Raw genomic sequence first — 24,613 nt, forward strand, 5'->3', positions numbered from 1 at the left:
TCGGCCCACGCTCTAGACACAACAAGTACACAGCTGCAAATATCTGAAACTCAGGTGCCTTTAAAATTGCTTTTGCATGCATGATTCAGACACTAGGAGAAAACCTTTCCAGACACAGAGAGCAGTGCTGATCCTGTGATGTGATTCACCTAAGCTGATCTTTGAGGTATGGGGTTCCCCATTCAAACCTAGAGACCTTCTATTATTGTATAAAACTAGCTTACTAGCCAGGGTAGGGTGGTACACAAGGTATTATAGGACCTGTTTCCACTATCATTGTAATATGATTTCGCCCTTCATTTTCTATGGAATTGTAACAATGCTGATGGTTTTATTTTTGATCATTTGTTTGCTTATGTTAGCCAAAATACTGCATCTTAGAGCACGTAGTTAAAATAAACATTTTAAACTTTTCCGTATCTCTGATTACTCACGTTGTGGACTGATATGAGAACAATAATGAAAGGTGTTCTTGATTCCCACCATACCTGAGAGAATTCTAAGTCGCTTATTCTGGGTTGTCTAATCATTGGTAGCTTCGATATGATACGGAAAACGAGTGAGACACTGATGCTAGTCGGATAGGGGTTCTAGGTACTGAGGTGAGTTTTTTGGTACACCAAAATTCACTGAGGTCCTGGTTTCCTGCGTATAGTTCTGTGCATGAGCAGAATCCCCGCAACAAAAGCAGCCGTCAGGGACTGGCTGTGGCATACTGAGAACTAGACCTGTGACCAGCAGATCACTACAATGAAAACCTGGGCCATGTAGTGTTGTCGTCCCTCCCTGTAAGGGTAAGTGGAATGGGCTGGACTGGCGTATGTCAGTCCTGCGTGAGGCTGTGAACAATGACTCTGGAGCTATGGGCGTGGTTCCGTCCTGGGCTGTATGAGGAATCAACTGATGCAGGTGTCTCTGTTGTAGTGCTGCCACCACACGGGCCGCAAGTGCTAATGTGTCAGCTTGTGACCCAAGTCCCAGAACATGGCCAACATGGAAGGTAGGGGGAATCACTGACCCTACATTAATTCATACTTCCACACATGAACGATCGTGCACATGACACGTGTATGGATATAAATGTTTATTGCATATTCAGTAGAGTGCTGCAGCTGTAGCAATACAGGGCCATGCAAAGCCCAAATTTCAGTTTTTGGCACATGGAGGGCAGCCAATTAGAGCCAAGCTCGTGCTTGGGGGTTAGGCTCCGCCAACATATGCATTTATCCATTCACTCCACCAATCCCCAAGCACTTATAAATTCACTATACACTATCCTTGCAGTACTCTAATGATCCAGTCTCTACCTATGTACTTATACAATGACAAAGACAAAGTTACATGACCAAAGTTTTCCCCACTGCCAGAGGTAACATGGTGCGTGTGCTGTCTACAGCACAATGTAATGTGGAAGGGCCCAGGGACAGCATCATGCATACATAATGAACAAACAGGCACAGTTATATAGATAGTGGAACTGGGTACAGGCACGTGCGCTCGGCTCCTTTTTATTACCAGGGTTACTTGTCCAGTGACATCTGTGCTGGATGCGTGTGGGGCAAGTGTAAGCCAGCCCTCAGGGAATGATTAGTGCTGGCAACAAGTACAACAGTAATTATCGGATCACACACAGAGATTCAGTCATAAAGGGTCTATGACTTGTGCTGCACTAGGGTAGGGGCACTAGATGTGAAATAATACAAAAAATATTCTATCGTAAAGGCTCCATGACTTGTGGTGCACTGAGGTTGGGGCAACAGATCTGAAATTATACACAAAACATTCTATCATAAAGGGTCCATGAGTTGTGGTGCACTGAGATAGGGCCTGCGTATGCACAGCCAGCGATGATGTGATGATGCGTGGTCCGGAAGGGCCGCACTGGTAGCAATGTCTGTTGCCTACTGGACTGCGTCATTTGCAATCGCAACTCAATCTGATTTGTGAGCCCTGCTGTCCACAGTGTAGATCGAAGGCAGTAGTCAGCACAGACATCGAGGAATTCTTTTTGTCACTTTCTCTTGACAAAATCCAAGGACATAGAGTACAATTCTGTCTGCTATTAATAAATCAAGACTGAATTCAAATTGTGAGCTCTGCTGACCGCAGTGTAGGCGTATGGAACAAAATATGAAATATGTACGGACTAGATTGTCGAAATATGTAGGTTTCAGGAACGTTATAGTCAGTAGGCCAGTTATGGCAGCGGCCTCGTGGCAGGGTGAGGGCCGCTGCTCTGGCAGACAGGTTGGCCTTCCCAGAAGTGAACCACGCCCAGAGCCCCGGCCTATTTATTCACACTTCTACGCTGGAGTGGCGTACATTGGACCAGCCCACTCCGCTTTCAGTTCCGCTTACAGGGGGGGACGACACACCTACATGACCGAGATTTTTTTGCGGAAGCTATCGCTGGAAAACTAGCGATATCAGCTGTTTTCACCAGGTTGAGAATGGGACGATAATTTAAAATCACTGAAAATACCATATGTTTAATGTAAGTTATAATTAGAAATTAGCATTTAAAAAACCTTTGAAATTCACAGAAAAAACCATAGGTTTCAGGGACATTATATTTAGAAATTAGCATTTAAAAAACCTTAGAAATTCACTGAAAAAACCATAGGTTTCTTTGACCTTATAGTTAGTTGGTCATTTCACTAGTACAAATCCAGAGAAATTCAGCCATTATAGTTAGCAGAGCTAACTATAACTCGCGCCCCTGCAATGCACTGCTGATGACGTCACATATTACATCACTCATGACATGGTCAGTGACATCACTGATGATATCTCAAATGACATCACTGATGACATCATCCAGTGAATGTGTGTTTCTGTAAATTTCAAATATGTTTTATATATGTTAATGCCAAGGTGTATTGAAGAATGAGTTGGTGTATAAGTGTCTGGGTGGAGGATTTAATAGGTGTGTGACTGACTGTATAAGTGAGTGATTAATTGTGTCTTACTGAATGCATGGGTTAGTGACTAAACTGTGTGAATGTCTGTATCAGTCTGTCTGATGTTGTGTAAGCTGATGCATGGGTTGGTGAATAGCTACATGAGTGTCTATATGGGTTATTTATTGGTTGCTGAGTAAGTGGGAATGTGAGTGACTATGTTGGTGAGTGAGTCGGTGTGTCAGTGACTGTATGGGTAAGTGAGTGGCTATGTAAGTGACTGTATGGGTGAGTGAGTGAGTATCTAAATGGCTATATGAGTGAGTGACTGGGAGTCTAAGTATCTATATGGGTGAGTGGCTGAGTGAGTGGCTGGTTAAGTGAGTTGGTATGTGAGTGGTTGTATTGGAGAGTGAGTGTATGAATGACTGTATGGGTATGTGAGCAGATATGGGAGTGCTTGTATGGATATATGAGTGAGTATATATGTGAGTGTGTGAGTGCTTGTATAGGTGAGTGAGTGGCTGTGTTGAGAGGCTGTATGGCTGTGTGAGAGGCTGTATGGTTGAGTGTGTGGCAGTATGAGTGGGCATGTAGGTGAATTAATGGGTGTGTACATAGCTCTAAGGAGGAGTGAGTAGTTGTGTGATTACTTTTATGGGTTAGTAAATGGGTATGTAAGTGGTTTGTGTGAGTGTATGGGTGGGCATACCAGAGGTTGCATTGGGTTGTGAATCGGTGTGTGAGTGGTTCTATAGATGATGTAATGATGTCATTTGAGATGTCATCAGTGATGTCACTGACCATGTCATGAGTCATGTAATATGTGAGGTCACAAGCAGTGCATTGCGAGGGCGAAAGTTCTGGTTAGCTCAGGTAAAAACTGCTGAATTTCAATGGTTTTTTATGAGTGAACTCTGGGCCTGACTATAATGTCCCTGTAATCTTTTTTTCAGTCATTTTCCATGTTTTCTAAAATTCTATTTCCTAACTATAATGTCCGTGTACCCTTTGGTTTTTCAAGTGAATTTCTACGTTTTTTAAATTCTATTTTATTACTATAACGCCCCTGTACCCATTGGCTTTTTAAGTTAATTTCTAGGGTTTATTAACTAATAGGAACATTTGCAGTAGTGAAGGAATGGGATGGGGCCTGGAGACTTTAACTCTAACTGCTGAATTTCTATGGTTTTGTATGAGTGAAATATGTCTTCCCTTTCTCCACTGTTATGAAAACGTGCCTCTTGGTGCACTACTGGTTGGGGGAAAATGGAAGTATTGTGCATCCCTACGTTCTGACTGTCAGTTTGATAGTATATATTTGTATAAATGTGTGACCCCTTAATTAGTCTTTTCTTGAATATTCCAAAAATTATTGTAGTAACTGAGTACCTTTCTTATTTAGCATATGACTTTCTAAACACATTTAATGAACCTTGCATGGAGTATTTGTTGGGTGTACACAGATTTGGAGTATGTAAAACTGAGCATATCACGTTTTAAGTTATTTGGAAAGATACTAATACTTGAAAGTATATCTGTAATATTTTAATCTCATCTCTTATTGTGTACTGGTTACTTATAGCGTATGTTAAGAGTGAATTATATGTAGTATAAAACAGTTTAAATATTTCAAAAAGATATTGTTAATATCAACTCTACATGCCAGTGATAATACATTTGTAGGATTTTCAGTAGCAGGTCTCACATCAGTTGATGCGGGAAGTGGTCTGTAATAATATTATATTTAAATTCAAGAAACATTTAAAAGATAAAAAATAGGAGTCGGGCACCCATCGCGAACCGCCATGCAGGGTACATGACTCCTGTTCGGTACAATTAATACACATATATCAATAGGTTTATTGTTTACCTCTAGGTTCTAGTTTAAGTAATATAGTAAACATAGAATAGTAGTAAGAAAAAGCAGTTTTATAAATGTTTAATAGATTTTAGAGCGTCACAACACTGTCACGCTGGGGACGTGACTCCAGTGCTATTTAAAAAAATTAAATATGCATATAGTCATTGTTATGGTTTACTTTAAAGAATGACATATACTCAAGTTAAAAGTAAGTAATATTTTTCCGGAGAAAATGTAAAGTATATGAGGTTTTACTACTTTTACTACTTTTTTGAGAGTCACTGTTCCAAGTGCCAAAATCCGTCACGTACCGTATGCGATTTCAGCAAACATTTGGTAGTAGTAATACATATATATTGAAACTTCTAATGTTTTCATTTTATGGTAAGAGATTCACTAATATAGTAAAGAAAATAAGTAATAAAGAATATTTTGATTGTGATTTTTTTATCTTTTCAAGAGTCGCTGCACCGTCGTGCACCATCACGGCACGTATTTCCAGGTGCGTGCTGGGGTTGCGAACGAGACTCCCACATTTTCATAGATAATAGCTAAATACATATATAGACTAACCCTGGGCGTAGTATGTGTAGTTGCGGTACGCGTAGCTATGCAAAGTTGCACATGCGCTTCGCGAGCTTCGCGTAGCTACGCGAGTGCGTGTAGTTGCTTCTCCCGTCCGTTTGCGATGCGTTTTTCATGCTCGTGAACGCGTATTGTGTGTATAGCGTGTTCCCGATGTGCATGTCATGTTCGGGAACGCGTTTTACATGTTCGCGATGCTGTTTGCGTGCTCGTGGGGAAATATCATGTGAACTTACCCATGCGGTCGCGGCAGGGCGCGGCCATCTTGTTTTTTCACTCTATGCTATGGTTCTGGGGCCTACTTTGCTATCCTCCCTCTACCTTTGCCATCCTTAAGTTTTTAAACTGTTTGTCTTATCTTTTTTATTTATTATCTATCCCGCTCTGTCTTTTTTCACTTTTCTACTGTTTTATATTACTTCCTTCTCTAAGCTCCTACTCCTTCCCCTAACTTTATTTTTCCCTTCAAAATTTTCTTTTGTGCCTCCCGCTATCCCCAGAACCATTCCTAAGGGTAACGGCCACTCCAAGGGCAAGGCGCCTGCACCCAAGAGCCGCCTGCCTTGCGGCAGACTGCGACAACCAGGGGTGCAGGCCTGGGAACTTTTTGGAGAGGTGGAGGTGGCTGCCCTTGTTTTTTTGGTGCAGCGCCACCTCCCCTTGACCTTGGCAGCAGGCGGCAGGCCTGGCTCCGGGTAGCCGACCCAGGAGTGTCACCGCCAGTGGACAAAGGTACACCGGGCTGTGTTTTGCCAGTCTGGGGTCGAGCGCACCCATCACCAGCTGTCCCACCGGTGGTCCGACATCTTGGACCGGGAGCAGGACCTGCTGGACCTGCTAGGTGTCGAGGTTGTGGGGCTTGGTGAGTAGCTAATATGTTAGTAGTATAAGTATTGTGTATAATTTTTTTTCGAATAGCAAGAATACTGCTGCTCACATTGTAGGTAAATTACGTTTTAAAATCTTCTGTGATTGTAGGACACAGGTGCTCGGCGCTGATCTTACTTGTTTGCAACTTTGCGCTCGCTTGGGCTGATTAGGTAAGAGTTTACTTACAGAACTTAAATTAGGTAATGCTATTGCTAGAGAGACTCTAGTCCTTCCTTTGTCCTCCTGTCACTAAGAAGAGATAGTGGTGGATGGATTGATAAAGGGTTAGTTAGTATTAGTTGGTAATTTTTTAGAGGTCTGCGTGGCACATCCTCTCTGTCACTGAGTGCTGCTTACCCCAGTCCTTAGTAGAACCTTTTGTAGTTTGTTTAGTGAGTGGTAAGGCTTAGCAGTGTTACTAGCAGAACATCAGACGCAACCAACAATTTGGTGTATGCACAAATTTATGCATATGTCCTACACCTATGCATTTTTTGACGGCTAAAATTTAAATGCAGACTTATTGAACAATTGGCCAGTCTGGAATAAGTGGGCTAGGTCAGGTGGTGCATAGGCTTAGTTAGTATTCTGGAATCAGAATGGAACACTGGATTAGTGTTCATAAATAATAAGTAGACGGTCCATGAATCCCACATTAATACTACTAGTCGATCTGATGAGATAGGTCAATTTTATTGCAATTGTTGTTTCCTACAAGGTTTTTTGAGTGTATTTTTAAATATTTTATTTGTTTCACAGTACACCAATCGTTAATGTGTGTCTCTTTCGTTGTTATATCTTACATGATCAGCACCCAGGGGCAGGAAGACGGGGACACAGGCGGCGGGACAAGATGAAGATGCCTCCCATACCGAGGGCTCTGCTGCTGGCCCCTAACTTTTACTGCACCTTATTTTTTCAGAACTATTATTTCTGTTTCCTAATTCTATTTTTTTCCAAATGTTCTTCGATGTCGACTATTTCTAAATTCTTGTTGTTATCCCTGCCTCCAACTGCCTCTGCTATAAGCCTATGCTATGATTCTCTGTACTACTACTATTAGTCTGTCTGTAGCTAAGCTTGTCCAGTTGGCCACTCTTTATTTAAATGGTTTTAAATAAAACTCAGATTCAGCGATAGCTCTAGCCACAGAGTCCAGTCCTTTGTGTTGTCCTCTTCTGGTCTTAATCTTTCTTGAGGCTTTTTGACAATTCCCATCAACAAAATGCCCAACCAGATATTTGACTATTTTTGATAGGATATACTACTACTGTTGTGGGGATTCTGCACAGCCACATATATAACTATGCACAAGAAAATAGGATGTTGGTGATGGGAGGTTGGACCTTCCTCACACCTCAGTCAGAACACCCAATACCCTGACTAACTAGCTATACTCTCTCTCATTAGGTCCCCGAACCCCCCCCCGAAAATACCCAATGATTAGACAACCCAGAACATAATAACACCCTTTCGCTCACTCACTCGTGTAAGTCTACCACACCAAAACCCACAGAGTCTGTGTGTAAGTTGAAGTTCAAAAGGTTTATTTTAAAAATAACAAGCTCTGTACGTTGTTCTACAATTCAAATCATTATACTATACGAGCCCGCTAAAAAAGCAAAAGGCATAAGATTAAAACAATAAACATTGTTACAAGTCCACCGAAGAGTCAAACGATCTCTGTGCGAATTCTGGGGGACCCCTCACCTTAGAACGTAGAAGTACTGGTTACATCATAAGCTCTGCAAAGCTCTTGTTTGTTCGTAGAAGGGAATCTTTTGCCTGTTATGATAAAAATGGTGCGCATTAGTATAATGCAAGCATTTCTCAGTCATGCCAAAAAGTGTAGCATGTTATGGTATTGGCTAAGCAATACGGACTGACCAGAAAGTGGCTTTTTTTTCAACCTCGTGTACGCAACGCTCAGACAGTAGCTGTATGAGCTCATGTGGGCTCAAAGGCGTCTTACACAACAAGCTGCGAGGTAACGTGTGATGGAGCGCAAAACCCTCCGTAACGGGGAAAGCAGAACCCGTACCGGTATCCTCTCTACGTCACAGACTCAACGTCACACTAACTCATTCACACATGCAGTCATTGGTGGGGCCCATAACACCAACACTCACACTAACCATTCACCGGTCTGCACACAGATGGAGGGATGAGCGGTTCAATCGCTCGACATGTGGTGGAATACTTTATAACCTATAGGGAAAGAAAGGTTAATTTACAAAAATATACATCAATACCCCTTCCACCTACAGATCTCAATCCTGAACATCAAGGCACTCCTCCCACATGGTCAATGGACCAAATAGTTGGATTGGTTGATGGTGATCTAGAACCAGCTAAAACACATTTCAAGATTTAGATCTCACCTTCCTTAATAAACCACAAACTCAATTCTTGTTAATCAATATCTGTTTATCTAAAATTTCTCAAAAGTTAGGCTTGCATTGAAAAGTTTTATCACATTTTGAGTAAATCACAGAACCTCATATTTACCTAATCTGGCTATCTGAAGTCCTCTAAATCATTAGATCTGCATACTCAGAACTGTCGTCATTCGTCTAATAGTTCAGAGTCTTTCGCTCAGCACGCTACAGTCTCAAAGAATCGGTAAAGACCAGAGACGTGCAAGCATCTGTCAGTGCCCATGGGATTGGGAAAAGTTCGCAGTCATCAGGTAATTGGGCAGCATCCGGACCACTTGGGATACAGGAACGCAGCAGTTACCCTAAGTAGTAGAGTTCACGTAGCGTCCCCGTCGTTGTCATCGAAAGAGCAATTGCCAGTCAATAGTTAGCCGTCGGTCAGTAGGTAGGTAGGCCCCTCTCTATTCTACCATGTACTTTTATAATAAAATCACAGTAAAAAGTTACATTTCGATAATTTCATACGGTCGTGATTGGTTGGTTGAGATCGTCCGATGGGGTTTATCAAAGTTTGAGGGGTGAGGTCACGAGTTCAGTCCGTACTGTTTTTTTGTGAATGTTCATTGTCGTCCCACCGTGGCCTTGCCTTGGTACAGCGGTATATGGGTCACGAAGAGGCCGTAGGCGTCTTTGTCACACATGCGCGGTTCGCTCTGCGCCTCGTGGGACAGTGGCCACTTCGTCGTGTCGCGTCGGCGGCCATTTTGGGATTTAGGCCCAAACGCCAACTTAAGCGAAACAAACACAAAAGAGTAATTAATGCATAGAAATAATAAATCTAATGTTAACCCCTTACTAATCCCTCTATGTGCTTGTATTTATCTAGCATATAGCAACCTTTAAAGCATTTTATATTCATTCTTTTGGTCCTCCTCTTGGGCAACATTACAAAGACATCACAAAGCAACGTATATCATGCAGTATTCTATTTATTGTACATACTACTGTTAGTATGCATACAGTTTTTAGTCATAAAGGTTATTTAGCCATGCATTATGCAATCCCACGTGTAATTTGGATATTAGTAGTGTTGGTTTAGTATTCATGCAAATTCATTTAATAATATTATAATTAGTAGATTATTCAATTAGTATTTTCATGCACAATGGGGGAGGTATACAACATTTTGTACTACCCGCTCCATCAATCCCCCCTTTGGTAATTTTATAACCACACCATTCAAATTTTGTATCAGATTGTCAAGAAAGTGAAATGAATTCTTTTAGTTAATTTACATCTCTGTTTCCCCAATTTCTTCTCTTCTAGCTGTTTTATACATGCTTTCTTTCATCTCTTCTAATTCTACTTCTTCAAATTCCCTCTCTTGTCTCTTATTCTGCCTTCTTTTCAAATTTTCTGTTTTTAACTTTTTCTGCATTTTCTCTCTTTTATGAGACAAACAAACTAATATCATAATTATTACTATAAAAATCACACAGGTTAATGGAAATAAAATTCTACCTATAAAGGTACTACCTAAGTTTATCAAGAAATCTTTAATAGAAGAAAGTTTCTTCCCAATCTTTTCCCAAACACTTTCAACCTCCAATGGTGTAATTTCCTCATGCAATTCAGTTATATTTTTTATGTAAATTTTTAGATGTTTACTTTCGTCGCAAATGTAAGTGCAACAATGTTGAACTTTCAGCATTCCGCAGACTCCACCTTCTTTTGTCAATAATATATCAAGGGCAAGTCGATTTTGCATTACCATAGCACGCTGGCAACCATTTCAGTATTTACCAATATAAATCCTCCAGCGTTGCTTGTTGACAAGCGGCACTACTGTTGATAGTTTTGTAATTTTGTGTGCATTCAGAGATATTCCCACTGCTGGTATCAATGCTCCAAAAATGTCTCCTACAATTTCTGACAAAGATTCTCTTTTTCCACGAGCTAAAAGACTACCTAACTTATGTACACCATCTTCTCCTCTTCCCATGTGAAATATCTTTGGAAAGACCAGACCTACATAACATGTGCCATACCAATGGTCTGGCAAGCGATAATATGCCTTGTTCCCGCAGATAAAATATAACCCAGGAAAAACTGGATCATTTCCTCCTTTAAATTCCCATCCACCCATGATTCGGTATGTATCATGGCACTCACTGTTACTTACAAAGTAATCATCATATGCAGTTTGATTCCTTCTAACACACAACTTCCCTTTCTGGGGCCAATCTAAAGCCTCAACCACTTCTGGTACAGTCACCTCTGGATTTTCTTGGCTATCCGCCTCTTCTTTTATTTCAGGCAGGGCCACATATGACCATTCTGGCGACTTATACTTCTGGTTGGGCTTTCTCGTTCTTTTGTTTTCCTCTGCTGTTGTTATTTTCTCATTTTTCGACTTTTCTTGACTCGATACTTCATTCACCTGCTCTGCTCTTGGTGAATTCACTTGTGTCAGTCTATATCTTAATCTCTTTATCTTATTAGGCCAGATTTCATCTCTTGCTGGTCTTTTCAATTCATTTTCTTTATTATTCTTTTCAGCTCTCCATGCTCTTTTTCTCAGGACATGACCTTCTGGTACTTCCTCATCACTTTCCTCTGATTCTGTTTCAACTTGCTTTTTGCTTTCAGTTATTCCTCTTTCCATCACTTCTTCTATTTTGCCTACTTCTGTCCCTCCTCGTGTTTCTTGCACAATATCTTCCTGCTGACTAACTGTCCCTTCTTCTAACTGGATGTTAGAATTCCCTACAACTTCTCGGGGGTCTTCCACAAGAATCTTTCCCTCACTTTCTGTATCTGGCACCTGTTCATCTATTTTTGTTACTTCAGGTGGAATTTTTCTCAGTTTTTCATCAGGAACTTCCTTATCAATAACTCCTTTGATTGTCTCTTCACTGTTTTCCTCTTTTCCCGAGCATACTGGTGTTTGTTCAGTCTCTGAGTCAGAGCTGGTATCAGAAATGTGTAATCTTCTTCTCAAGGGAATATTTTCTGGGGCAACGATCAAACTTGTTTCTGACTCCCCCCTTTCAAGATTTTCTCTTGTTCTTACTTCTTCAATATCCGATTCAGAGCTACTTTCTGACTCGTCATAATATTCTCGTTCTTGATTATCCACTGGATTTGGGATTCTCAGTGTTTGACTAGCGTAAATCCATTTCTTGATCCCAGCACACTTCACAGCTGTGGTTGTAGTCACAATCACTTGTCGGGGTTTTCCCCAACGTGGGACCAGACAGTTTCTTCTTCTGTGTACTTTGATTCTCACCCAGTCTCCTGGGCTCAGATCATGAGCTTGCTTCTTTTCAAGGGTGGTGGCATCCGCTCCAACCTGATGAAACACAGAATGAACTGCGTCAGCCAGCCCCTTACAGTAATCCAACACCAAGTCATCAGATATAGGCAACAGCTTGTTGACTGGTATGAATACATGGTGCATTGCTCTTCCCATGATTATTTCATGTGGACTCAAACCCGTGGTTCTATCTGGAATTGATCTAATAGTCATGAGTACCAGAGGCAAGACATCAGTCCATTTTAAACCTGTGGCCACACAAATTTTTCCCAATCGGTTTTTAATAGTACCATTCATATGTTCCACCACACCAGAAGCCTCTGGCGATAGGCACACTGTAGTTTCTGTTGTACATTTAATGCTTCACAAATCAATTTCATGATCTCATTATGGAAATGCTTTCCTCTATCTGATTCAATCGTAACTGGGAACCCGAATCTAGGGATGAATTCCCTCAAGAGTAGTTTTGCCACAGTAATTACATCACTCCTTGTGGGATATGCTTCTACCCATCTAGAAAACAAGCAGACCATTACTAGAACATACCTCAACCTATTACAAGGCGGCATTTCAATGAAATCAATCTGCATTCTGGTGAAAGGCCCTCCTTCTCGACCTATCGTTCCTAGACTCACTACTGTTTTTCTTCCAGGACTGAACTGCTGACATATAAGGCATCTTTGACAAAGACTCTCAGTTACAAGTCTAAATTTTGCATTGTACCACGTTTGCTTGAAGGAGCGAATCATCGCGTCCCTCCCTATGTGTCCCTGTCCATGATACATCCCTGCCATGGCAGATATCATGCTATCAGGCATGACTGGTCTTCCATCTCAATAAACCCACACATGGTCTGTTTCCCTGGGGGCACATCCTGCTTTTACCCACTGTCTCATTTCCTAATCTCCTGCTTCTTCCTGCAATTGCCTCACTTCTTCCCAGGTACCCACAATGTTAGTAAACATTAGAGGTAAAGAATTCACTTCCCGTTCTTTAGCCCTGTTCACTGAATTCTGATTGCGAAGACAATATTAGGCCATATCATTGGCATATTTATTTCCTACCGCGATATAATCAGCGGTTTGCACATGAGCAGTAAATTTTACAACAGCCAATTGATTTGGCAGCTGTATCGCCTCAAGCAACTTTCCAACCACTTCAGCATTTTTTATAGGAGTTCCACTTGAAGTTAGAAATCCTCTCTGCAGCCATATCTGGCCAAAATCATGCAAAACACCAAACCCATACTGACTATCAGTTATTACAGTCACTCCCACATTCTTTCCAATCTTGCATGCTCTAGTTAAAGCTATCAGTGCAGCAACCTGAGCTGATTTTACTCCCTTCAGTTAAGATGCTTCCATTACTGCTGCAACTGTGCACACTGCATACGCTGCACTCAGATTTCCTTCCTCTGTTCTCAAACATGATCCATCTACAAACATCACAAAGTCACTCTCAGACAAGGGTACATCCTTTATATCAGGACATGATTTAGTACAGAAATCCAATACATCCAAACAATCGTGATCCACTTCATCCCTGACTTCAACATTTCAGCATCAGGCAGTAGCGTTGAAGTATTTACATTCAAGCACCTCGCAAGGCTCACATTCGTTGCACCTAATATGACTTTCTCATACTTAGTCAGCCGACTATCTGTCTTGAAATTGAGTGTGACTCCTTGTTAAAAGGATTGCCACATCATGAGGTACATACACTCATACCGGATATCCCATCACAATTCCATCACTCTGTTCCAGACTCTTTCAAGTGGCAGCTACTGCTTTCAAACAACCTGGCAAGGCTACAGCTACAGGGTCTAGCATAGCTGAGAAATATGCAATTGGTCTTCTCAATTTTCCATGTTTCTGTATCAATACAGAGAGTGCACATCCATTCCTCTCAGTACAGTACAACTCGAACTCCTTCTCATAGTCAGGCATTCCTAACGCTGGCGCTTCACACTAACTGTCTCTCAATTTCTTAAATGCTGCTAGTTCTTCCCTGTCTAAGTCAATGGGATCTCTCACATCACTTCTCGTCAGACGTACCAAAGGTTTTGCGATCAGGGAAAAGTTACTTATCCACTGACGACAATATCCAACCATTCCAAGAAACAGTCTCACTTCTCTTTGCGTCATTGGGACTCTCATTCCTTTTATTATCCTGATTCTGTCTGTTGTTATCTTTCTTAGTCCTTTTTCAATTTTGTGACCCAAATATTGTACTTCTTTCTGACAAAATTGAAATTTTGATGGCGACACCTTAAGTCCTCCCTCTGCCAAATGATTTAACAATATTATGGTGTCCATTACACAGGTTTCTTGAGTTTTCGATGCCACAAGCAGGTCATCGATATATAGAACTAACACTGAATTCTCGGGCATTTCTAAATTTTCCAAAGACTTTTTCAATATCTGATTAAATATCTAGGGGCTTTCTGTGGGATTCGGCACCAAGCCAAAATACGTCCGCCAAAACGGAACGCAAAAATGTGCTGGCTATCATGGTGCAACGGGATGGAAAACAAAGCGTGACATAAGTCAATTACTGTGTACCATTCTGCATCGTGAGGAATCTGATACAAAATCACAGATGGACTTGGTACAATAGGACAGCACGACACTACAATTTTGTTTATCTTTCTCAAATCCTGCACTATCCTGAACTTTCCGTCAGGCTTTTTCAGTCCCATAATTGGTGAATTACATGGACTACTCATTATTTCTCTCAAAATTCCTCGTTTAATCATTTTCTCAATTATAGGGGTAACTCCTTCAATTATCTCTGGTGTCAATTTATATTGAGGAACATTCGGGTAGCTTATTCCTTCCATCACTGTTACTTTTACGGGATTCACATTTCTCATCAATCCTACATCCTCTCCTGTAAAATCCCGTACCTCTGCTTTCACTGTCTGTTTCATTTCTTTTGGTAGTTCATCAGGGTTGAATACAGCATATGCTTCAGTAATCTCGGTTTCCATATTAGCCGTAGTCATTTTATACAGTACGTCTTCATCAGGGGTCTCAAATGCTATACCATCAGGGGTACAAAATATAGTGCAATTCATTTTGAACAACAGGTTTCGTCCTAATAGGTTTACAGGACTTGAATCGCACACCACAAAGCGGTGCATTTCGGAAAATTTCCCTTTATTGACTTTTACTGGTTCTGTGAGATACTTTTTGATTTGTCTGTTGGATACTCCAACCACTTGGATTGTTTCATTTGAGCGAGGAAGATTTTTAACATCAGCTGACCTAACAGTTGATCGAGTAGCACCAGTATCTACTAGGAAAGTAATATTTTCATAATTTACCTTTCCGTCTACAAAAGGACCTGCCTGGTCTACTTCTAGAGTTGTGCCAAGTACGCACTCTTCTTTCTCCCTTCGGCACCGTCAATAACCTTCTTCTGACTCACTCTCATCACGTTGTAGCCACTACTGCGAAAAAGCGCTAGCGCGCGGCAGTTTGATTACCTGTTCTTCGTTGTAGAATCCTGTCTTATTATTGTATTTCTGTGAATTTACGCTCTGTGGAATAGGCGGTTTTGGCACCTGATTCTGTTGGGTAACAACCTGCTGCTGTCGCTGCAGTTGGCCACTCACCTCTTTCTGCACCTGCGGATTCAATGATGCAATATCACCATTAGTATTCGGGGGAAATTTACACTCGGATTTCGAGTGCCCTATTCTTACGCTATTATGACATGGCCATTTCTTTTTGGCTTCCTCAATATTGAACTGTCTTTTTCCTTTTCTAGTATTAAATCTAGGTTTTGGTCCTGTACCATTTGCTTGTTCAATCAATTGTGCTTCCTGTCTTTCTGCCACCTTTACTTGTGCCCACATGGCCTTTTATTTTAATTTACACTGCTTAGCCTCAATTTCATCACTAAAATATTTTGCACGTCTCAATACTTCATCTATTTTCTTGTTTTGCCAATCCACTGTATGCTGCTTAATCATTTCACCAATTTTAGGACGTAGTCCGTATGCAAATCTGTATACAAAATGACTTGAATCCTTTTCACTCAAATTTTCGTGACCACTAAATTGATTAAAGGCAAGAATTATCTTTCATAGTAGGCGTGCACTGACTCCTTAGCTTCTTGATGAGTTCGGTCTATTTTTACGCAATCAGTCTCTTTGGGAGGTACTTTGTTTTTCAAAAAGGTTATTACTTGTTCATATTTTTTCCTCACCTCTGGATCAGGGGCACCTGTCTTTGGATCTCTAGAGTATTCTTTTGTAGGCCAGTCTATCACTATTTTACACTCTGTCCATAAATCTGCTGGTATTATTATGTCAAATAGGCTCTTTAAATCAATCCACAAAACTTTTGATAATTTTACAAATCTGTCCACTTGTCTATACCACTCGACTGGCTTCTCGTGTAGTCGAGGGAAATCATTTGTAAATGACAAAATATCTTGCCTAGTCCAAGGAACATGTACATATCCTCCTCCTGGAATTTCTCTCATAGGGCATTCTGTCACTATCTTTTCCTTTTACTCTTACGGGGAAAGCTGGAAACATTTTCTCTGAGGCATCATCTCGCTTTCCAAACCACCTACTTCTCCCTTTAGCCACATCTCCCCTATTTCTCAACAGAATAATTATGTCTTTAATCTGAATTATCCGTCCTGTGGTGTTCAAATGTTCAATATATTTCTCAGTAAAATCTACTCGATATGGTTTTTGTAAAGCCTTTACCTTTTCAATGTATATACCCATTTCATTTGCTACTTCCTCTAGTCTTTCATGTAGATTCTTTGCTCTCCAAGTTATATTATTGCACAAAAAGAGTAATTCTTCATCCTGATACGATTTTAATTTTTCTGTGGGGATAGTCCCTACTATTAATTCTTCCAAAACCATTCTTAATTTGGCCACATCTATAGATTGAGATTCTCTGTCTTTTCTCTGTAAGCTCCTTAACCATTCACTTTATTCTTCTGAAGTAGGACCTACTGGTTTTTCCTCACTGCTTCTTTCTGAGTCTTTTGGAGTTTCTGATATGGAATCTGTAGTCATTATCAATTTCTCAACTAAACCTGGATTTGCTACCAAATTTGTAGGCGTACTCTGTTCTGAGGTACTTACCGTTTGTCTCCACGGGTTGTCTTCTGAATTTATCCTTGATCTTTCTGTCTGTTTATTACTGTTATAAGGGACCGTTAAGCAATGTTCAATATCTTTTTGCTTATCAAAAATAGGCATTACTGGACCTATAGTTACGGGAACAGTTACGGCTTCTAAGTTTTTAGTCAATTCCCTAATCTTTTCAGTCAACTCTAAAGTTGTTTTTGCTAATTCTGCTGAATTTTCATTACCTACCCTACTATCCTTTTTTCTCTCTATTTCTCTGAAAGAATTGCTTTTCCCTAACTCTTGGGGTACTGGTTCAATCTTAATGCTTCTCAAAGTCTCTCTCATTGGGGCACTTGGTGTTAACATGTCAGAATCTGGTTGATACGGGGGTGGATTTTTATAAAACATGTAGTCGAGAACATCATCCTCCAATTTATTCACTCCATACCCTCCTATTATGTCTTTTTTCCGTACATTTTCTACCATTAACATCTTCAACATGTCTCACAGTAAACAAACCATCAGCCATACTTGCACTTCGCCATCTCCTCATTCTGTCATCATGATTTTCTTGTCTATGTGATCTACCAAACATGTATCTATACCTTCCGCCACTCCTCTGTCTTTCTCTGTCATGCATCTCATCTTCCCATTCCGTCAATGCTTCAAACTGTGTTGGTCTAGGTCTCGGTTCTAGATTCATCATTCTCTCTCTTAAATTTCTCAAAACCACTAAATTAAATGAACCATGCTCTGGAAATGCTAAAACTCCATCATCTTTCGTGTACTTCGCCCAATTGTCCAACCAAATACAGGTATAATATCCATACTTCGCAACCATAAAGGATGCGGGCGATTTTGGTGGGGGAAGCAACTGTCCCTCTCTAGTCTTAATCGGTTTGTCCTTTTTAAACAAGCTCTTAATTTTCCCAAACCAGGACTTTTTCTCTTTTTCTGGCGGATCGTAATACATAAGTTTTGTCTTCCGTATATCGCTAGTTTTCCTTACGACTATTCTGTTGTTTCAACCAATCGTAGCGCGACTCACACTAACGCACCAATCTGGAGCGTCTATGTCACTTCTGCAATTCTCCAATCCCAGCGCGTCTCACACTTACACACCAATCAGCAACGTCTACGTCACCCTGTAGTTCTCCACTCCTAGCGCGGCATACACTAACACACCCTCAGGGGCGTCTACGTTTCTTACTGACTAGCCAATCCCAGCGCGGTCTTTCTGACGTCAGCTTTTCTCGCTGTTGCAGCTCCTGCTCCTGCCGACCCCTACTTTACAAAATGTATTGGTAACTTTTCTTACGTTTTTCTGACTTACAATTCTGTTAGTAACGACATAAAAACACCACCATTGTCCGCTTCGCTAACCAAAGAAAAGGCTATGACCTTTTTCACAAGAATTCCGGCTTCTTCGAGAGCAGCGCTTACCTCTGCCCTACTACGGAATCATTACTTCCATTGATAAAGTAGCACATCCCTCTACTTCAACCTTCTAGCAAGCATTAGCTAACCGTTTCTCCAGAATTAAGACACCTAGTTGGAGACGTAATGCTCCTGAGAAATAAAACCAGAGTTTCACAATTAACGTGAATGCCTTTTCATTCACACACTTTCACACGGAAAATGTAGTACATTCACACAGAATTCTGTCTTTCCCGAGAACAGCGAACAGTCTGTCCTACTACAGAATTATAACATAAGTCAATAAAGTAGCACTTTCCTCTACCTTATCCTTCTAACAAGCTTAGGGAATACCCGTTACCTTTCCAGTGATAAGCGTTATCAGAGCTCCTTTTGGACTCCTGGTACCTAAGACCAAAATTTCACAGGTGACCTTCGCTACCATACACTCCTCTCATACAGAAAATGTCCCTAGTGGTAACACACGACGATGTTACCAAATCGAACCCAGACAATGCGTCTTGCAAATTCAATCGTCACACGTTTTCCCTATGTACCTACAGGGCAACAACAATTCCGTCTTTCCGAGAACAGCGCTTACCTCTGCTCTACTACAGAATCGTTACAAACTTCCGACTTCCTACATCCCAGAAGCCGTTAAACAACATAGGACTCGATACGACTCAACATAGAGTGTTAATACATACACCAATACTAATCAATAATCAATAAGCAATTTACAGGCAATAATCACCAAAACAAAACAATATGACCATCATCCTGCTACCAGAAAAACTGATGGAGTGCAAAACCCCCGGTAACGGGGAAAGCAGAACCCGTACCGGTATCCTCTCTACGTCACAGACCCAACGTCACACTAACTCTTTCACACATGCAGTCATTGGTAGGGCCCATAACACCAACACTCACACTAACCATTCACCGGTCTGCACGCAGATGGAGGGATGAGCGGTTCAAGCGCTCGACATGTGGGGGAACACCTTATAACCTATAGGGAAAGAAAGGTTAATTTACAAAAATATACATCAATAACCCTTCCACCTACAGATCTCAATCCTGAACATCAAGGCACTCCTCCCACGTGGCCAATGGACCAAATAGTTGGATTGGTTGATGGTGATCTAGAAGCAGCTAAAACACATTTCAAGATTTATATGTCACCTTCCTTAATAAACCACAAACTCAATTCTTGTTAATCAATATCTGTTTATCTAAAATTTCTCAAAAGTTAGGCTTGCATTGAAAAGTTGTATCAAATTTCAAGTAAATCGCAGAACATCATATTTACCTAATCTGGCTATATGAAGTCCTCTAAATCATTACGTCTGCATACTCAGAACTGTCGTCATTCGTCTAATAGTTCAGAGTCTTTCGCTCAGCACGCTACAGTCTCAAAGAATCGGTAAAGACCAGAGACGTGCAAGCATTTGTCAGTGCCCATGGGATTGGGAAAAGTTCGCAGTCATCAGGTAATTGGGCAGCATCCGGACCACTTGGGATACAGGAACGCAGCAGTTACCCTAAGTAGTAGAGTTCACGTAGCGTCCCCGTCGTTGTCATCGAAAGAGCAATTGCCAGTCAATAGTTAGCCGTCGGTCAGTAGGTAGGTAGGCCCCTCTCTATTCTACCATGTACTTTTATAATAAAATCACAGTAAAAAGTTACATTTCGATAATTTCATACGGTCGTGATTGGTTGGTTGAGATCGTCCGATGGGGTTTAGCACAGTTTGAGGGGTGAGGTCACGAGTTCAGTCCATACTGGTTTTTTGTGAATGTTCATTGTCTTGTCACTTGGCTGTCGTCCCACCGTGGCCTTGCCTTGGTACAGTGGGATATGGGTCACGAAGAGGCCGTAGGCGTCTTTGTCGCTCATGCGCGGTTCACTCTGCGCCTCGTGGGACAGTGGCCACTTTGTCGTGTCGCGTTGACGGCCATTTTGGGATTTAGGCCCAAATGCCAACTTAAGCAAAACAAACACAAAATAGTAATTAATGCATAGAAATAATAAATCTAATGTAAACCCCTTACTAATCCCTCTATGTGCTTGTGTTTATCTAGCGTATAGCAAGATTTAAAGCATTTTATATTCACCCTTTTGGTCCTCCTCTTGGGCAACATTACAAAGACATCACAAAGTAACGTATATCATGCAGTATTCTATTTATTGTATATACTACTGTTAGTATGCGTACGGTTTTTAGTCATAAAGGGTATTTAGCCATGCATTATGCAATCCCAAGTGTAATTTGGATATTAGTAGTGTTGGTTTAGTATTCATACAAATTCATTTAATAATATTATAATTAGTAGATTATTCAATTAGTATTTTCATGCAGAATGGGGGAGGTATACAACATTTTGTACTACCCGCTCCATCACGTGCACAGAAGACATGAAGCTAAAATGGTGCATGGCTCAGGCTAACTTTGCAAAGAGTAGAGTAGACTAGAATGACCCTAGGGACCATAATAACACTACTAGTGCCTACTCTACTCTACTACCCGATTTGGACTAGTGATGTATGTTGTATATGTATGTATTAACTTTTTTTCCAATCTTGCTAGTGAAAAAGAATGAAAAGGGGGAGGTGTATATGGCATCTAAAAATGAGTAATGATTTTTCTAGGCGTACTACCAACCACCACCAGTGCTGGGGCCAGCGGCGATGCGGCCATTCCGGAGGGAGCAGGAGATGCCGCAGCAGAACCTGCAGGTGCTAGTACAGGGGGTGAGCCAGCCGCAGCGGCGGGCGGTGGTAAGATATGTTCCTTACTTATTGACATTACACTAGCGGGAAGGGTGTACTGTACACTCACTGTACTGTTGAGACTTAGTAAGTATGAAGTTGCAGTGACCATTGGACAACGGTTGAAGAAGACACCCTTTCACTAGCAATGGCATTAGCAGCAATAGCATTAGCAGCGTGAGTTGCGTAACCAATGGCCTTTTCTATCTGACTTCAACTCAGCTGTGAAAGTAAAATGGAGAAGACAAAAAGTCAGGTCAGATGGCCTTGATGGATGTGTTGAACAAAAAGGGAAAGAATGGTGGAAGGAGGAAGGACGGGCGGGATGTAATATGACTGGCAGAGAAGGATACTTTGGAAGCATGCATAGGTTGCTGATAGGAATCAGATGCATGGGTTGTTGAAGGATGGGTGGAAGGTCAAAGAAAAGATGCCTGCATGGGTGCCCAAACCCTATGGGTGGATAGGATAGCAAGAATCGTCAGCGGTGTTTGAGTCAAACTCAAAGCCAAGGTAAGCAAGGACGCATCGGTGGTTGTTGGTGAAACAAACTAAGGTTTGTTGAGAGATTAAGAAGAATGTTAGATGTTTACTTTAAATGGATGGATGCCTGGATGTATTCATCATAGATAGCATAGGTGGTGACTGTCACTGTCTGCAGACCAGAGTCTTTGAAGAGAATGCAAAAGAAACCGCGCCACAGTAGCAAAGGCGAGGGGAATATAAGTTGTATTTTCAGAATACTCCCTTGACTCACAGTAGTTTGCAAGCACATCATATATATTGTGTATACGTAGTTATCAGCGCCTTCTTCCGACTCAGAGGACCACTCCCTACCTATGTTAATGTTACTGTCAGCCAGCCTGCTATGGGGAGTGGCCTATCTTTTGGTTACATAATCAATCAAAATAAAGTACTGCATGTTGTCCCATATATAAGCAATGGTCATTGGATCAGATAAATAATCTGCCTTTTAGTAGTAGTCTGGGCAGGGTGAAAGTAAAATTGAGCAATTGCCCTTGATGTAACAGAGAGACTATGTCCAGTGCCACCCGTAATAGAAAATTACGAGCTTCCCCACCTGCAGACAGTAGTAAATAGAACTAATGTGAGTCTGCGTCATGAGTCAGACTCGAGTATGTTTGTCTTGGGCGCAAGCTGACTTAGCTGGCATGCTGGCTACAACAAGGTTATGTAATTTCGCTAAATTTAAGAGAAAAAGAAGACTGGTGTACTGAGCCATAGTGCTAGTATAATGCCTGAAACTCCCACAAATGTTAGAGGCTGAGGAAGTGGTAAGACAGATGTCCACAAATGTTATGTTATGTTATGTTATGCTTGCTGTTGCTACAGCTACTATGCCACTATGTGTTGAATTAATTTTGTGTTACTGTTTTGCTAAGAGTTTTGGTAAAATATTATTTTTTTCTTTCTTGATATAGCTCCTCAAAAGCCAACAAGGAAGGAGTTGGCTGTCATGGCCCGGTGCCGGAAGCTGAAGGCCATCTGTGCGGAATACCTACGGCTGGTGGCTCTGGCGGAGGAGGAGGCGGCAGCAGCTGCAGCCTCCTCCAATGCCCCGGGCCCCAGCCAGGCCCCTCCAGTTGATCGGCGCCGCGGTCAGGCAGCCACCCATCGCCGCCCGCCTAGAACATCCAGCACTTCTGCTGCCCCCTGTGGATGTAACTGCAGGGCATATGCGTGCCGCATTCTCCTCCGGAATGCGCAACTGGAGGAGGAGGTAGAGGAGTTGAAGAAAATGTTCAAGGCCATAGAGAAGGACATTAGAAGACTCTATCCCGCCGCTAAAGACCCTGTTAAATTGCCCCTTTTTTATAGCTTCTTTTGGTGGGTGGGAATCGGCCGTTGGGGGTTTTTCACAATTGGACATTGGATTTTTGGGACTTCTAAGTGTTGGAAATTGGTTTGGGTTAGGTAGAGGGGTGGGTTAGGTGTTGTTGTGGGATTTTTTACATAGTTTATTTTTGTTAGGGGATTAAATATATATATTTATACTTTACATACAATGTGGTTAAGGTTTTGTGGGTGGGGTTACTGTTTTACATCACACTGTTTCCTTGCTGCTACAGGGCCACAGCCAGTGTTTGATTTAAATAATTGGCTGAATTTGTAAGACACAAACAGATAGATGAGGTAACCCTAACTAAGTGACTTGTCCTACTAGTTTCGTCAGTCTCTCCTCCTAGTCCATTATTATACCTCCCACAAACATCATTTATTTTCTTACCTGTGATTGATGTTTAAGTTAGGCACAGCGATGGGTGCATGACAATGCAGGTTGGGTTTCCGAAGAGAATGCAGAATCAGATGCCATGGTTGTGGGCCGTAACCAAACCTCCATTTAGCTGTAATTTTGACAAAGCCCGACAACGCACATATACAGCAACCTAGCATTTCCAAAATTAAGTGAATAAATCAATGCACTGCTGTCAGTCATACCACTGCACTCGACTCCACCACTATACGGACATGTAGGTCTGGTGTGGTTCTTGTTGACTTGTGTTTACCTTCGATGGCACTTCATGAAACACAGTTATTCCATCAATCATCTCCGATCCTAAGTACTGACTGACTGCGAAGAGTATATGTGGTCATCATGATCATGGTGTCCAATGGATAGCCCTGCAGTAGAAGTACAATTTTTATTAAACAACAAGTCTGTTTACAGCGCTATTAACCAGAAACAGTAGGACACATTATATACAGCAACATAGCATTTTCCAAAGTAAGTAACTAAATCAACACACGGCTGTCAGTCATACCTCCACTAGTACACTCATGACTACTCGACTCCACCACTACACAGACATGTAGGTCTGCTGTGGTTGTTGGCTTATTTTCCTTTTATGCCACTTGAATTAAAATGCCCAGAGTTATTCCATCAATCATCTCCGATCCATCTGACTGACTGCGAAGATAGTATGGTCATCATCATGGTGTTGTACGTGTTGGCCAACTCCAACTCAGGCTGTAGTGTTTCATATTATAAATTGCAACGGATATTGGCCTGCAGTAGTAGGAGTACAATTTGGTTATTAAACAACAAGAAGGGAAACATTGACTGACACTTGAGTCCCTTTTGGTTGGTAGATGAATTATTAGTACAGTTCGACTTCATGCACAACGTCATCAACATCAACACAAAAAACAGCAATCACTCTGACTCTACATACAACGCGTGCATTGCCAACATTAGTACATCACCTGTCTTGCTCTTCTCTTTTGCTGTCAGATGCCTAGTTCTTTCTGACAGGTGTGTGTTTTTTTACCGAGCCAGTGGCCTGATTATTACTCCACATTCATCTTGAGTGTTAGTCGCTGTTTCGGTTTTCTTACTCATCTGTGGCACTTCTTTGTTGCAGTTGAAGTTGGTTCACATCATCGTGGTCAGTG

Source organism: Triturus cristatus, chromosome 4_1 (assembly GCF_964204655.1).
Source record: "Triturus cristatus chromosome 4_1, aTriCri1.1, whole genome shotgun sequence".
In the NCBI taxonomy this organism is placed as follows: Eukaryota; Metazoa; Chordata; class Amphibia; order Caudata; family Salamandridae; genus Triturus; species Triturus cristatus.